The 14852-nt window shown below is 36.2% G+C and overlaps 1 long non-coding RNA gene across 1 annotated transcript; it reads right to left on the reverse strand.

Annotated features, from left to right (window-relative positions):
• Positions 1-2615: 2615 nt before the first annotated feature.
• On the reverse strand, positions 2616-13267 carry LOC140037275 (uncharacterized). Its single transcript, XR_011841197.1, has 3 exons — positions 12747-13267; positions 10722-10767; positions 2616-3164 (listed from the first exon to the last, which is right to left on the reverse strand). It is a non-coding gene; the product is annotated as an uncharacterized lncRNA (long non-coding RNA).
• Positions 13268-14852: the final 1585 nt, after the last annotated feature.

A 14852-nucleotide genomic window follows, 5' to 3' on the forward strand; every position in this document is an offset into this window, starting at 1 on the left:
ATTCCCAAACTCCTTTTACAAAAGGGACGAAATTGAGCCACAAGATGCAGCTTCCCAGTTTCTTTCGGACAAATAGATAAAACAGGTCAGTCCACTTTGCCGATTTGCTCCGGCTCACTCAAAACGAATTAGCAGGGGAGTTTTATATCATTGGAAAGCTCTTGATGTCTAGTTTCGAATGCCATAAACGGCACTCGATTTTGACTTTTGTACAAAACTTTATACTCAGACAAAGTACCCCTGTCCGCTGTCCTGATAACCATTCCCAGATTTCTAACTTTCTTCAAAACCCAAGTTTTATGTAACCAATTGAAATGATTTTTGAAAGACAACTTCCACACACATAACACAACATATATCAATCAGTTTAGCAGTCAAATAAGTAACAAAATTCGAATTCAAAGCAAGACAACAGGAACAGCAATTTCGGCCAGCACCTCTCAAGAGTTTCTTCCAACTTTCTCTCTTGTTTCCAAGCCAAAACCAATTCATTCATGACACAAACAACATCAATCAAGTAACAAGCCTCAAGTCAGCTACCTAAAGGCCACCTCAAGACCACTATCTTAGAATATAAAGCAAGAAATAAAAGTTCCGCAAGTCCTCTAGCCTAGATTCTTGATTAGGGTTTCAAACCCATGAAAAAAAAAACAACCTCTAATCTTGGTAAACTTTGAAAGATTAAAGAGGATGAAGTGGTTACCTTTGAAGCTTCTAAACCCTAGATGAAGACAAGATTTTCACCAACACTTTCACCAAGAAACACCACAAGCTTGCACCTTTCTTCTCGCTAGAGCCAAATTCCAAGAGTTGTGTGGTTTGGATGAAGAACTTTGAGCAAGATTGGAGCAAGAAGATGAAGTTTTTCTTCCCCTTTTCTTTCCCTTTGGTTTTGCCGAATGAGAGAGAGTGAGGGAGGGTTTGTGTTATGATTCTTGGGGAGGAAGAATGAAGAAAAAGCAGCCAAAAGTTTTGTGCAAAAAGTCAACTTTCAAGAGTGGTTCAATAGTGTATTGCATTACCACTTTCTCTCTTGTTTGCTACACTTATACACTAAGGTAATTCCTGTAGCACTACAAATACTCATATTTATTAGTCTAAAATTTAATTCTCCAAGATCATCGCACTCTCGGACCGAATATTATCTCGAAAAACGTGTATTCGCTATTCCTTACTAAACAAACCGCTGAAAAATTAAATTTACTAATGAAACATTTTAGAAATATAAATGAAATATTGTTCCATGTAAATGGATTTGAAATTGTTGAAATAAATTATTCAAAGAAAATGGGTGAATAAATAATTAAATAAACCAGTAAAATAAAATAAAAGTAAGAAAAATTTCGGGTCCCCACATGTAGAAAAAGAAAGTATTGAAAAAAATAAATTCAAAAAACATTGGCAAAACAAGCAAGTCCTCGTTGGGTTAATATTAAACAAAGTAGTATGAAATAAATGAAAATTTTAACTGAATGGTTTACTGGGTTTTCTCCTTCTTTTGTTTGATAAATGAATTCAACACAGTTCTTGTGACATTTTACATCACTTGTCAAAACTAAATTAATGATTTTAATGTTTTTTTTTTTTTGCAGAAATGAACCCCCAAATATTACTTGCATTTAGCCAATTCATGTGAAACAAGTAATGATTTTAATGTGAAAATATGTCTAAAACATAAAATGAGTCAACTTCCAATACAGGAAATTTTTCAACTAAAATGATAATGTCTTTCTTGGATTTTACACTTGTTTTATCTTTAATATATTTCTCAAAGCATTGAAGATTTTTAACATGAGTAAAAACTTTTTGTAGTTCTAAACATGAGTTAAATATGAGTTGTATGCACCTTGATTCCATTTTTGAGGCATAAAAGCACCAGTTTTGGTGCCTCGGTGAATTCATTATTTCAACGGTAGAAAGATACGTGTTAGCACAAGAATTGTGATATTTATTTTTAGGAAAATGGTTACTTATGTCATTTAACGTTTGAATATTTAAAAGTAACTTTCCAAAATATGAAATAATTAAGCAGATTGTTTCTTATGTATATTAATGAGTGGATAATATGTGACAGCCCCACCTCCCCATAAGGCAAACCAAAGGGTTTGGCAGACCACCTGTCCAGCTCTCGCCAGAATGACTGAACCGAAACACACGTAAACCCTACAACACGTTAAAAGGACTTCGAGAAAATGAACTTTTAGAAACTAAATTAGCTAAACTGAACGATGCAATAGAACTTTGTTACAACGCTCCAACAAAAATTGAAAATGAAACGAAAGAGCCGCGGCCACGTCACAATCCGGATTACTGGCCGGATTCGAGGCAGTAGCGAAACCAAATGTTTTTTCAACGTCCCCTGCCAATCCGATATACAGCCGGATTCCCTGAAGGATTTTCCCGCCAGAAATTTTTCTTTCCCCTTTCAAACACCGCGCTCGCCCGATCGTCCAACGGTCACAAGTAATGTTCACCAAAGCCGTAAAACGTACCATCTCAAACGAATACACTCAATGTACATGGTTAAACACTTATATACATGCATTGAAAACTTTACAAATCAAAAGGTGGTAATTGAGTAAAATACAATTATTTCTATTACAAAGGAGCTTAACAAAAGAACGTTTTTATTTCTATTACAAAGGAGCTTAACAAAAGAACGTTTACACTAGATCGACCCTTTCTTCCAAAATCATGGTTTCAAAGTTTGCCCCTGTAAGGAAAACAAAGATAACGAGAAAGGGGTGAGCTTACGCTCGATGAGGTACCAAAAGTACAAGCAGTCAAGAATCATGGAACTTCCTTTTCATCAATCATATACACACACTAGATATAAAAGGAAACAGTTAAACACAGTGATTCAAATCAAAAGGATACAGGTGGCTCTCAAGAGCCAAATTCCCATTGCTTCACCGAAACTTGATTAAGTAGTCATTGACACTCCGTTAACTTTCAAGTAAAGTAACCAGTCTAGTAGAGCACCACTTTACACCAAATTTCGTCCACCAAACATACCGCTACCGGGCCCGCAAAACAAACAGAAACAGAAGTGGTAATACTCGAGTATACCGGAAATCCAGAGTCTTCAATACCCAAAGATTCCCTAGAAACAGACCTCATAGATTGTCAATTTTCCTCGACCCTTGCTGGCTCGATTCAATTGACTATCAAGGAGGTTGAGCTCAGATTTATCAGAAAGGTCGTTGGATACAAGCTTCCAAATGACATCAGATCAAACACAGATAGCAGATTCAGATTTACACAGGAAACTATCACACAGGCAAGAGAACGAGTGTGATAAAGTACACCCTCGTCTCATTCAGAATAAACAGATAGTACAGTCATTCAAGTAACAAATTGCAAGTACAGATAAACCAAGTTGAGCAACAAATGAGGGAAGTGGTACACTCACTAGTTCAAGCAAAGATACTTCAAAAGTTTTCACCCAAAGTATGGCTTTAATCACCGAGAAACCCTAAAATAACCAAGGTAACACAATTATGGTTCCCACATCCATAAACCCAGTAAACGGAATGCATAAATGAGGCTCGACTACAAGTCATATGCCTCTCTAAGTTAATTGCTAGTACAAAAGAATAAAAATGTGACTTTTGAGCAAAAAGATAACAGTTGGTCCTAGGGATACGAACAACCCCAAAACCCTTCATTTCTACCAAATGCAACTCAAACTTAAAGGAACCAAACGGCTTAGAAATTTGGACAGCATTTCCCTTTAAATTCCTTTACTTTCCACCTTACATTTCATCACCAATCTCAACTCAAATCAACCACAATTTCACATATAAATCACAAGCTATTAAACACACCTAATTAGGGTCACAATACCCTTCATATATAGCCAATTGGTGGCTCTAAAACCAATCACAATAGAGCCCCAAATTGAAACCCTAAAGCTAAAAAATTAGCCCCACAAGCTGAAATTTTTCGTAGACAACCAAAACTAGCATATAAAAGCTTCATTTTACACATAACAAAGCTATCAATCCAAAGCCAATCATTACTCATCACATAAAAGCAGAAAAATCACCATAAAACTGAAAATTCGATAATACTACTTCAAACTATGAAATATTCTCATAAAACTACCAAAACTACAACCTTAAGCCACTAATTTGAAATTATTAAGAGCAAAGAGGGATTTTCTTAGCAAGTTACCTTGGAACCTCAAGAAAAATGGTAGTTTAGTATTTCTTCCTCCAAAATAACTCCACCAAAGTCTTGAAATCTACTTTAGTTAGTACTTTTATGGAGTAATTTGTAACTTTATCGGTTAGAACTCAAGATTGAGGCTTGAAATTGAAGTACAAGTTGAAGTCTTCACTCTCTTTTCTCCCTCAAGAAATTCGGCTAGCAAGAGAAAGAAATGAAGGAAATTGTGGTCAAATTTAGTTTTAGTAAAGTGAAGAAAGGTTGGGTCAAAGTCCAACTTCTAATTGGGTCGCGACACTTGGCACCTTTAGGGTTTAATCTTATCTTCTTTTCTCCCAATGGTTAATCTAACTAGCTAACCTCTAATTGCCTCCTAGCACCTTGTAAAATAATATCCCTTAATACAAAACTTCAACTAGTTGTCAAAAATTGATAGCACTTACCGCACTAGCGGGTCCCACGTCCATAATACACTTCAAACTTAACATGAACTATTTTATACTACGAAAATGATTTAAAACTATACTCCCTTATAAAAATTTCTGGAAAATAATTATAAGAAAGTAAAGTAATGAAAATGCATGGGAAGAATTAAAATAAAATAATATAAAATAAAGAAATTTTGCAGGTCCTCACATAATAGGCACTTGGTTAGAAATTCCCTAGACTTAATTATCAATGAGCGAATCGTGACTTGCCATGGATATGAGTGAAGTAATTTATATGATTTAATTTTTCTTTTTCATTTATGGCAAGTTGATTGATATGTTAATAACAAGTCCATAGTGGAAATATTTAGAGCGGGATATGTGATTGTTTGTGAGCATAAATAAATATATATAACTTTCTTGCTTTATATAAGCACAAAAATTAAGAATAACAAAGTGGTGATTGATTATAGTTAACAAACTTTGTAAATTTTCTAAAATATGACCAAAATTAAACATAGTAAGAGTGTAAAGTAAGATCAGTAGCCAAGGAAGAGCTCTTTGAATTCTTCCCACTGTTAGGTTCAAGGTACGAATCTTGAGTCTGACTGTTAGGGGTGAAAAGATTGTGGGAGGGGCATTAAAAAAAAGAATGAAAATTAAGGATAATAAAGTGGAATTTTCTTCTTTATTTGACGGTAAATGGGAGGTTTTTAACCCATGGTCTCCAACCTACAATCTTTCCCTCCTTACCCCTTACCTCTTACCCCAACAAGGTAAATGATTAATCATTGTTAATAGAAATATTACACCTAAAACATGGAACAGTTTAGGATAAGTTGTTGTTAACAAAAAAAATAATTTAAATCTAACTAAATAAATTAGGACAATATGTGCACAAGACAGAAATATGGGACATCCACTTAGCAGAACATGGGAATAACCAACTCAATAACCTACCATAGAGGGAATTGAACATCATTTTATTATACAAATATATGTGATGTAATTAAGAACGAAAATTAAGGATAGGAAAGTGGAGAGTGGAAGGACATTTAGAAAAGAAAGAACGAAAATAAGGATAGCAAAATGAGATTTTTTTTTCCTTTTTTTGCGGGTAAGTGGGAGGTATTGAACCTAGGGTCTACAACTTACAATCTTTCCCCCCTTACCCCCAGCAAGGTAATTGATTAATCATGATAGAAATCCTACACCCAAACATGGAATAGTATAGGATTAGTTGTTGTTAACAAAAATAAAATAATATAAATCAAACCAAATAAATTAGGGGAATATGTACACATGGTAGAAATATGGACATCCACTTAGCAGAACGTGGGAATAACCAAATCAATAACCTACGATACACAGAATTGAGCATCATTTTATTATACAAATATATGTGATATGGTAGGGCTTTTTACTTCACCACAAATTTTAAAACCTTATTATCCTATTTTCGCGAGTGCACGGTTCGTTTATTGACCATAGGAATATAGGTGTTGATCCCACAAGGACTTAGAAATTGCCATTTACTTGATTTTAAACACTTACTTGATTATCTAGACAATCAAAGTTTTAAGGAGGTAAAAATGAAGAAAGTTAATTAGGTGGTAAAATCAACAACGAAAGATGTTAGCTTAGGTGGTACAACCAGCCGTAAAAGTTAAAAGTTGGTTAGGCAGTACGACTTGCCATATAGCAAAAGCAATAAATATGAAACCGGCCATTAATTGGTAAAACCAACCATCAAGGTAGTAGGTTGCAAGAAATTAAATGAAAGCAAATACAAGTTAGATTAGAATTGGTCAAAGATTAAGTGAGAGAATCCTAGGGATTAGAATCCCTTGTTATGTCAAGATTAGAGGTTAGTTATGGAAAAGGCTGAAGGCCTTTTAATACAGAAATTGGTAAAGATAGAGAATTCAATATGGTAATAGGTTGTAGAAAATATGCCAAGACGAGGTTATCTATGAGTTTATAGAAAAGAAAGAAAAGGAATTTTATAGGCTCATAATTTGGTAAGGCATTCAACCTGCATTGATTATATACTTACCCTGTTGAGGCTATCAAATAGCAGTATTTCCTAAAGTTGACTATTTTAAAAAATTTTAACATACCTGTCAGGCCTCAAAATTTTACTTGTCTTTATAGTTCTTATTTAACTTACTTGCCTTAAATTCTTGGTTGCTTTAATGGTTCAATCATATTAAAAATAGGAATGTTATAGTTGCTTACGGTTCAATTTGGACCAACTTATGAACTGAATCTCTTTGAGGTGTCTTCTAAAGATTATTAGTGTTTCAAGTCTAGTTTTTAATAGGCTAATTCGTATGAAATTTTGACATTTATAACTCAAGTTATGATTTTTCTAAAGGAGTGGCGTAAGTTAGGGTTTTTTGTGCATTTTGGTAGTGTGATCACTTGGTGAGGTGTGTGTACTAAATTTGCTGTGTAAGAGTGGGTATTAAGTAAGAGGAAATATGTGATTAGAAGTGCTAAAAATAAGTTAGTGAATTATAAGTTAAAACAAAAGTACAAAAGAGTTAAGAAAGTAGGCTCACAACCGACGTGCGCCGTTTGTTACCGGTTGACTACCCCACTTGAGCAATACTTTCTTACCCTAATCTCCTTGTTTTTATTTCATTTAATTCTCCCTTAATCTAACCCTAAAGCTAGCCAAAATTATTGACTTAAAAAAAGGAAAGAAAAGAAAAAAAACAAAAAAAAAACTTGGTTGCCAATTGTTGGTAATCCAAGACAAGTTTGACCAAAGTAACTTCCTTTCCTTCTTATCTTTCTTTTGGCCAATTTTCCTCCATTTCTTCTTGTCATGGCCGAACCACTAGGAGAGAAAAGATAGGAGAAAAACTTCCATTTCCATCTTGATTCTTGCCTTGTTTAAGTTAGAATCACAAAACTAAACCAAACAAACTCGCGCCAAGAAAGCTTGTAGCGGAGAGTTTTTGGAGAGGAAGCCTTGGTTTCTTCATTTTCTTCAAGGGTTGAAGATATAAGATGAACAACTTCCTTTCTCTTTCTTATTCTTGCAAAATATGGTGAAGATGACTTGAAACTTGGAATTTTATGGATGATAATCTAGATTTGGTGAAGATTCGTGAAAAATCAGCCTAGGGTTTATGATTTTTCAGCCTTGATTTATGTTGTTTATCCATGATATGTTGGTATTGAGTTTGGTTTTGGACTTGTGTGATGATTGGTGGCCTTATTGTGACTTTTTAGCTTTTAAATAGGAAATTCCTGCTTTATTAGAGATTTCCCAGCTTTGATATTGTGATGTATATGTGCTAGAAGTGAGCTTTAATTGGAAGGTTTATGGCCTAGATTAAGAGCTACTTTTATCTTATTACTTGTGGTGTTGATTTGGGGCTGATTTGGGATGAAAATGTAGTCTTGAAATGGCTGAAAAATTAGGTAAACACAAAGGAAATGCTGGCCGTTTTTTCTCTCATGGGATAAGTGAGTGAAAGCGAAAATATGGATGTGACTTGTACTCGATTCGGGACTTAGTTATGTAGGGATGCTTAGGTTGACCTTGTGGGTGACTTATAAGCTAAAATTTTGCTCAAAAGTGTATATTTTTCAAAAACAAAGTAACGACTTTAAACAAGATTTCCCAGTTTCTTATACCAAGTTGCGAACTTAAAAGTTTTAACCGCTTTTTTATCGAAACCAAAGAGCGAGCATAAATTTTCTAGGGTTTAATAAGTAAAATGAGTACTACTTAAATGAGTTCTATTTACTTGGTTTTCTTTAAGCGAAACTCCTATATTTTGAAACCCTAATTTATTTTGAAACTCCTATATTTTGAAACCCTAATTGATTGCAAACTGTTAAATGATATTTTACCGCAAATTTGTGCTCCAGCCAGGGAGTTGAACCTGAGATTGGTTTTGGAAAGCAATAAATCATTGGTGAGTGTTTTCCAGTGCATGATTGGTAACAAATTAGATAAATATCCAACATTTTCAAGTATAAGGATATAGTCGCTTTTGTGAGCCAACTCGGCCATAGCTTGCCAGGAAGTAGTTGACATTCCGTCAACTTTCAAAGTAATGTAACCAGTCCAGTAGAGTACCACTTAACTCCAATCTCCATCCACCATCCAACCCCCTATTGGGCCTGAACTCCAATATAAACAGTGGTGGTAATACTCGAACATACCAATTAGTCGAGAAGATAACACTCCACTCGACAAAACAAGAGACCCAGAGTTTGTTATCTAATCAACCAGACCCTTGCCGACTTGACTCGATTAACTAGCCAAAGGGTTTTTGGAATTCTAGACAGTATTCAAGTCATATACATGTATATCAAGTCAATTGTAACCAATGCACAGTAATAAGTCACATTAGGGCAAGTGTGATAAAGTACACCCTTGTCCGATCAGACAAGTTAAGTGTTATTCAATCGCATTAGTAAATCATTTCATTCAAGGATCATCGAAGTATTATTGCTCACTTTTATGAACTTTTATGCTTGCTGTCGCGCCCCACTTTTTGATGGTGTGAGTGTAAATGTAGTGTGGAATATGTGAACGTGTGTAAATGAAAATAAAAGGCCATGGGACTTAAAAATGCGATGATTTGGCCAAACGAAATTCAAAAAGGGTTTTTGAATGAAAAATGGAGTCGCCACTTGGTATAGAGTTAGGGTGTACCAAGTCACCCAAAAAGTGATTTTTTAGAAAGAAAAATAAACAAACCCTTTTTGAAAAATTTTAGGTCTACGTAACCAAAGTAAGGGATCGGGGGTCACATTTGATAAGGGAAAAGGCAAAGGCAAAGCCTAAGGCACTCCCTTACCCTAGCAAAAGCTAGTTGCGTGACTTAGCTCTTCTTTTCCTAGTTTTTCTACCCAAAGTATACATTGCATGTCGGATGTGACTAATGGATATGAAAAAAAAATGCAATCCTAAATCTAAAATGTCCCTTACGAGGCTTCTCGGTCCCAACCACATGAGTTGTGGTGGCCAATGAGGAAAGTCCTCATAGAGGTCGCGAATGATGCAAATGAAAACTCAAATATCAGTGTAAGTGTGCAAGTGTGTGAAAATAAAGGTGTTTGTGTGTGCAAATGAATAAAAATAGGATATTAGATACGTATAAGTGCAATTTGAGTGCTATTTGCGAGGCGGAAAGACAAGTGACAAGTGAAAAAATGTGTGAGCATAGCATTTGCATTGAGAAGGACATGAGTAGTGAAAAAATGTGAACAAAAGAGTGAGAAAGTGAAATAAGAATGAGAATGTATGAACCTAGAGGAATGCATCAAGTCGGGTACGGGAATGACTCCTAACTTTGCGACTTTAATTTTCCCTTTGATTGGAAGGAAAAACTAGCGTGCTAAGGCTATTGGGTAGCCACACTCGCTCGTTTCCCTTATCGAAAGGGGACCCTCAAGCAAATGGACCCTATAACTAGTATGAGGATGCAAAAAACCTAAAATGAGGGGAAAAGGGTTAGAGGAGCATGCCAAATGATAAAAACTAAGAAAAATGCATGAAATGTAGTGAACATGCAAATATGCACTAATGAGAGGGATCCCTAAGGGTCTAGCGTTGGACTAGCCCTTTTCTAAAATTCTCTCGCAAGCATTGGACTTGCGAGAGTTCGAGGGGGAAGACCATGACTAGCATTGGACTAGCCACGGTGACGTGCATTCATCCACATAATCAGATATAATACTAAAGCAAATAGACATGCAAGACACATAGTTTCACATATCACGTAACACATAAGCATGCTTGTCTAGATGCAAAAGCCCTATGAAAGCGGTAACAAATAGCACGTAAGCATGCAAATCACACAAGCAACAAGAAAGGAAGCCCTATCTGTTACATTGAGGGGGGAAGCCTACTACAATCTAAAAGGGGAAATAAAATAAATAATAAAAAAGGAACACCTAACTATTACAAATTTGGCATTCAAGTGCCTTTCAAATAACCAAAATTGAAAAATAAATATGCCAAATTAAAAAATAATAATAAATAAAGCGAATAAATAAATAAATGAATAATTCAAAAGTCAAGCAATTAAGCATGTTAAGGCACATAAGGCACGTAGAGCCAAATAAAATAACAAATGAGGGATTAAGGTGTACCTCCTTTGAATTCGGGGCCCCAATGACATGAAATCGCTTATTTGCCCTGCAAAATACAAGAAAAGGTCAAGACATCTCAAGTAATCACATTAATACGAAATTGAATCATTAAATACATTCAAATGCCTAAACAGCCCATATTCACAAGATTAGGATCCAATTGAAAAGAAAAGGAAAGTTCGAGGAGGGAATTTGATTGATTTTTAATCTATTTGGGCCCTAGTGAAGCAAAGGGAGACTTAGGGGGCCAAAGCGCAATTATTGAAAGATTCTCATGCAAGAACATGCAAATGTTTTAGGCAAACCACCGAATCAAGCTTTCTTTGTTTCTGCAATATACTGAGCTTCTCAAGTGAAATCCTAATGTCACTAACATCTCAGCCAATCAGTCAAAGCCTCGACATTAAACCCAAAACAATTACAAAATTCAACAAGCTAACAACTTAAAATGAGGTTATGCAAATTCTGGAAATGCAAACAATGATTCGAAAGCCTTATTACTCTTTGCTGCAACTTTGCAGCTGTAAACCTTTACAACTTCATGCAACTTCCTTCGAATAATCACAAGAACATGAACCAAACTAAACTAAACTGAACTACCCATCCCTCTTGCATGAATTAAACATGAACTAGCATCAAGAATACGAACTGAACTACCCAACTTCAGCCAACAAATCTTTCAAGACAGGAACGTGTGAAACAAAAGAAAACACAAGTAAGGAGAAAGAAAACACTTTAATCCCTTACAAAGAACCATTTAGTAACCCAGGCAGCTTACGGAAATATGAAACAGAGCTTCAAATTCCATACACCCTTTTCAAGCACAAGATTAACATGCGAACAGCGGAAATCTAAGTTTGAGAAAACTAGCAAATTCGAATGCATTCATGGGTTGACTTCAAGCAATTTTCAGCTTCCATATACACGGGAAAACAGCCATGAATATTAACTCAAATGAAACTTGCAAACCTGTCAACTAATCCCACAAACGCAACTCAAACAAGATTCAGGCAATGACACGAGAACAAAGATTCAACATCCCTCCTCCCAAACAGATTTGCAAAGACAGGAAAACATCTTTTGTTGCTTCTACTAGGTTCTCACATGCTGGGTTTCATGAACAAATTTTTAAATCATACCAACCAACCCCCAAGCTGGCGGAATGTGAGACTTACACCTCTTATCGCTAAAACCTAACAATCAGAATTTCGTCAACCCAACAAACAGCAACCAGCGAGACACTAAGACAGGAATCATGATAAAAGCCCGGGAGCCAAACAAAATGGCACAAGATTCATGCCTTCAAATCAGGTTCATGCAAAAAAGGAAATCTAAGAAAACGAAACTCTTCGAACTTTACTTTTTCATGAGAATCAATTATTCGGACAGGCATGGAACTTCACTGACCATTTGTTTTCCCCCACTCGCAAATGCAGATAAACTACCTTTCAATTAAATTTTCAAACAAGCACTTCATCGAACAGGAAATAGGCATTAAAATGTCACCAACTTTCCTGCTCAATTAAGGTTATTTCTGCCCCAAAATTTTTCTACCCAGATTATGCACAAACGAAACCAAAAGAACATTTATGCATTCCTGCACATACAGCAACTAAACCCACCCGAGTTCCTTCTCATACCATATTGAGATGCGACTCGGATTCACAGCAGAGAAAGGGTAAGAAAGACAGGGCAAACGCACAAAAACAAGCACATCAAAACTCCCCATAACTCTTGTTGGAAATAGCCGAACGTGTACAAACAGAAATTGATCCATCTTTCAAACCAAACTATTAATGGGGCATATCGTCGAACAACAGGTGGGCAAAAGAAAAAAACCACTAATTCCTTATCTAATTAATGGTATGACCGGCCCCAAGCTCATCAGCAAACTCAATCGAAATCCAATCCAACTAGCATGTATCCAGAAATTTAGGCTAATTAGCAGGAACATTGCATCAAATAAAACCTCGGCAGACCTGTTTCTGAAGCTTGAGAAGAACCGAAATTTAAAAAAAAACTTACAGGGCTCTTGCTTGGAAGATTCTGCAAGCAATGACGGTGGAGTCGGTGAGGCGGCAACAGCTATAAATGGTGGTGGTAGCGAATTCCGGTTGTAGCCGCGGCAACAGCAACTCCTCGGATGAACCTTCCTTGCTCGATTTTCATCACAGCTTTGCACCTCTGCTTTGGTTCCTCCGTTTCTTCTTCTTCGTCCGAATCTTTTCTTTTTTCCTCCTTTTTCTGTCCAGCCTGTTTCTTTTTCGTTTCCCTTGGCTCCCGGACGAAGTTCCCCTCTGCTCACGCCACCAGCCGTCACCTATTTCCAGCTTCCCCTTTTTTAATGCCTCCCGATTTTCAGATTTTTCTTCTGATCTTGCCGAAAAACTGCCTCTCTCGATTTTTCCCACTGTTTTTCAAACTCTCAGCCCTAGCCACCATCGGAGTCTTCCCTCTGTTTTTTCTTTGGCTTTGTTTTCTTTTCTTCCTTTCTCCCAACGAAGCTCCCATTTTTGTTTTTCGTTTCCGCCTGCCCCAGCCCCCTCTTCACTCTCCCTCCGCTTTTCCTTTATTTGCGGCTCTCATTTTTAAGGCACTCCAAAAAAACTAAACCTAAGATAAAAGGCCAAGATTCTATCCCCCAAAGTAGGCTTATGTGTTTCATTCTTGTCCCTTTGATTGACTTTTCCTTTTCTTCTCTTTTCTTTTTTCCTTTTCCTTTTTTCTCTTTTCTTTTCCAAAAACCTAGAATCGAAACAAATAAAAGTAAAAGTTAAATGATTAAATGATTAAAGTTTAATTGAATGATAAAAATGACTTAAAAATAAAAGACTAAAAGTAAATGAAATTAATCAAAAATAGAAATAATAGTAAACAAAATTCCTTAAAAATTTGGTGTCTACACTTGCTATTTTGATATTTCAAATTTTATACAATGGTCAACTCGCTACTTGGGTTTGCATGATATTTTGGAACCTCACTGAGTTTTGCCTCACCCTATTAGTTTTGTTTTCTTTACAGTGGGTACGAGCATAGGCATGAGACTGGTACAGGCTGGTGATGTCTAGTTTTTGACCTTTGTGATTGTACTTGCGCTAGTGCTCAATTAGGGTTGAAAGTTATCTAGAACTTGAATCTTTTGTTATATTGGGAAATGTATGAATGTTTCAGATAGAACTGGGTATAAATGTACATTCTAAGTTTGAGAACTGTTGTTTCATTTACTTTTAAATTTGTAACTTGTTTTATTGAAGTGAGTGAGGGAATCTTGGCGAGAGTTGCGTAGGCGGTTCGCCAAACCCTTGGGTTCGCCCTAAGGGGAGGTGGGGTCATCAAAGGTGGTATCAGAGTTGTTTTGCGTGGCCTCTACACAGGGTGAGCTTGGGCCAAGTGGTGTTATGGTCCCGATTTCATGAATGAGTATAAAGAACTAAGTGCTCTTTTGAGAATAAGCCGTGAATCATGAATGTTATAGGTGTCAAACCTTTATGATTGTACTTGGGGACGGTAGATATGTGTGTCAGGTAGGAATCTCAAATGTAGATGATTTACTCTTGGGATTGGCTAGTTCGAGTTGTGAATTATCTTATTTCGGATTCCTGTACCCGAGTATTAAAGAGTTAAGAATATTAGGATGATGGTCGATATTCTGATTGAATTTGAGGTAAATGTTGATGGCACAAGTCAAGATGCGGAAGATTCCACTATTTGACCTAGGAATTAAACCGATTGATGGGAGTGGATCAATAAATGCTATCATGGACTAGTCTCGTAAATGTTTGGCTAGGGTTTCTATAGATGGGAGCAAGATTTGAAATCTGATGGTTGCCGTAAATGTCTAAGGTGTTAGTACTACAGACCTGGTTAATTGCTCCAATGAATGTATGGCCTTGTTTTGTGTTTATTTTTTATGTAGTCTAATTACAACTACCTATCTATTTCTCTTGTGATAGGTTTGGCCCTAGATTGACTACCCTTGCCCATCTGCTTGATTTCTATCCCTCTGAGGTTGAGAGTTTTGGATTTGGTATGGGAGTTTCGAAGAAAAGAGGGTTTGGATTTTAATATTGTATGCTACCTCTTGGCAAACTTAGAATGACCGCCCTAATTGACAATCGTAAAGGGCACTAT

Source organism: Coffea arabica, chromosome 2e (assembly GCF_036785885.1).
Source record: "Coffea arabica cultivar ET-39 chromosome 2e, Coffea Arabica ET-39 HiFi, whole genome shotgun sequence".
Lineage (NCBI taxonomy): Eukaryota > Viridiplantae > Streptophyta > Magnoliopsida > Gentianales > Rubiaceae > Coffea > Coffea arabica.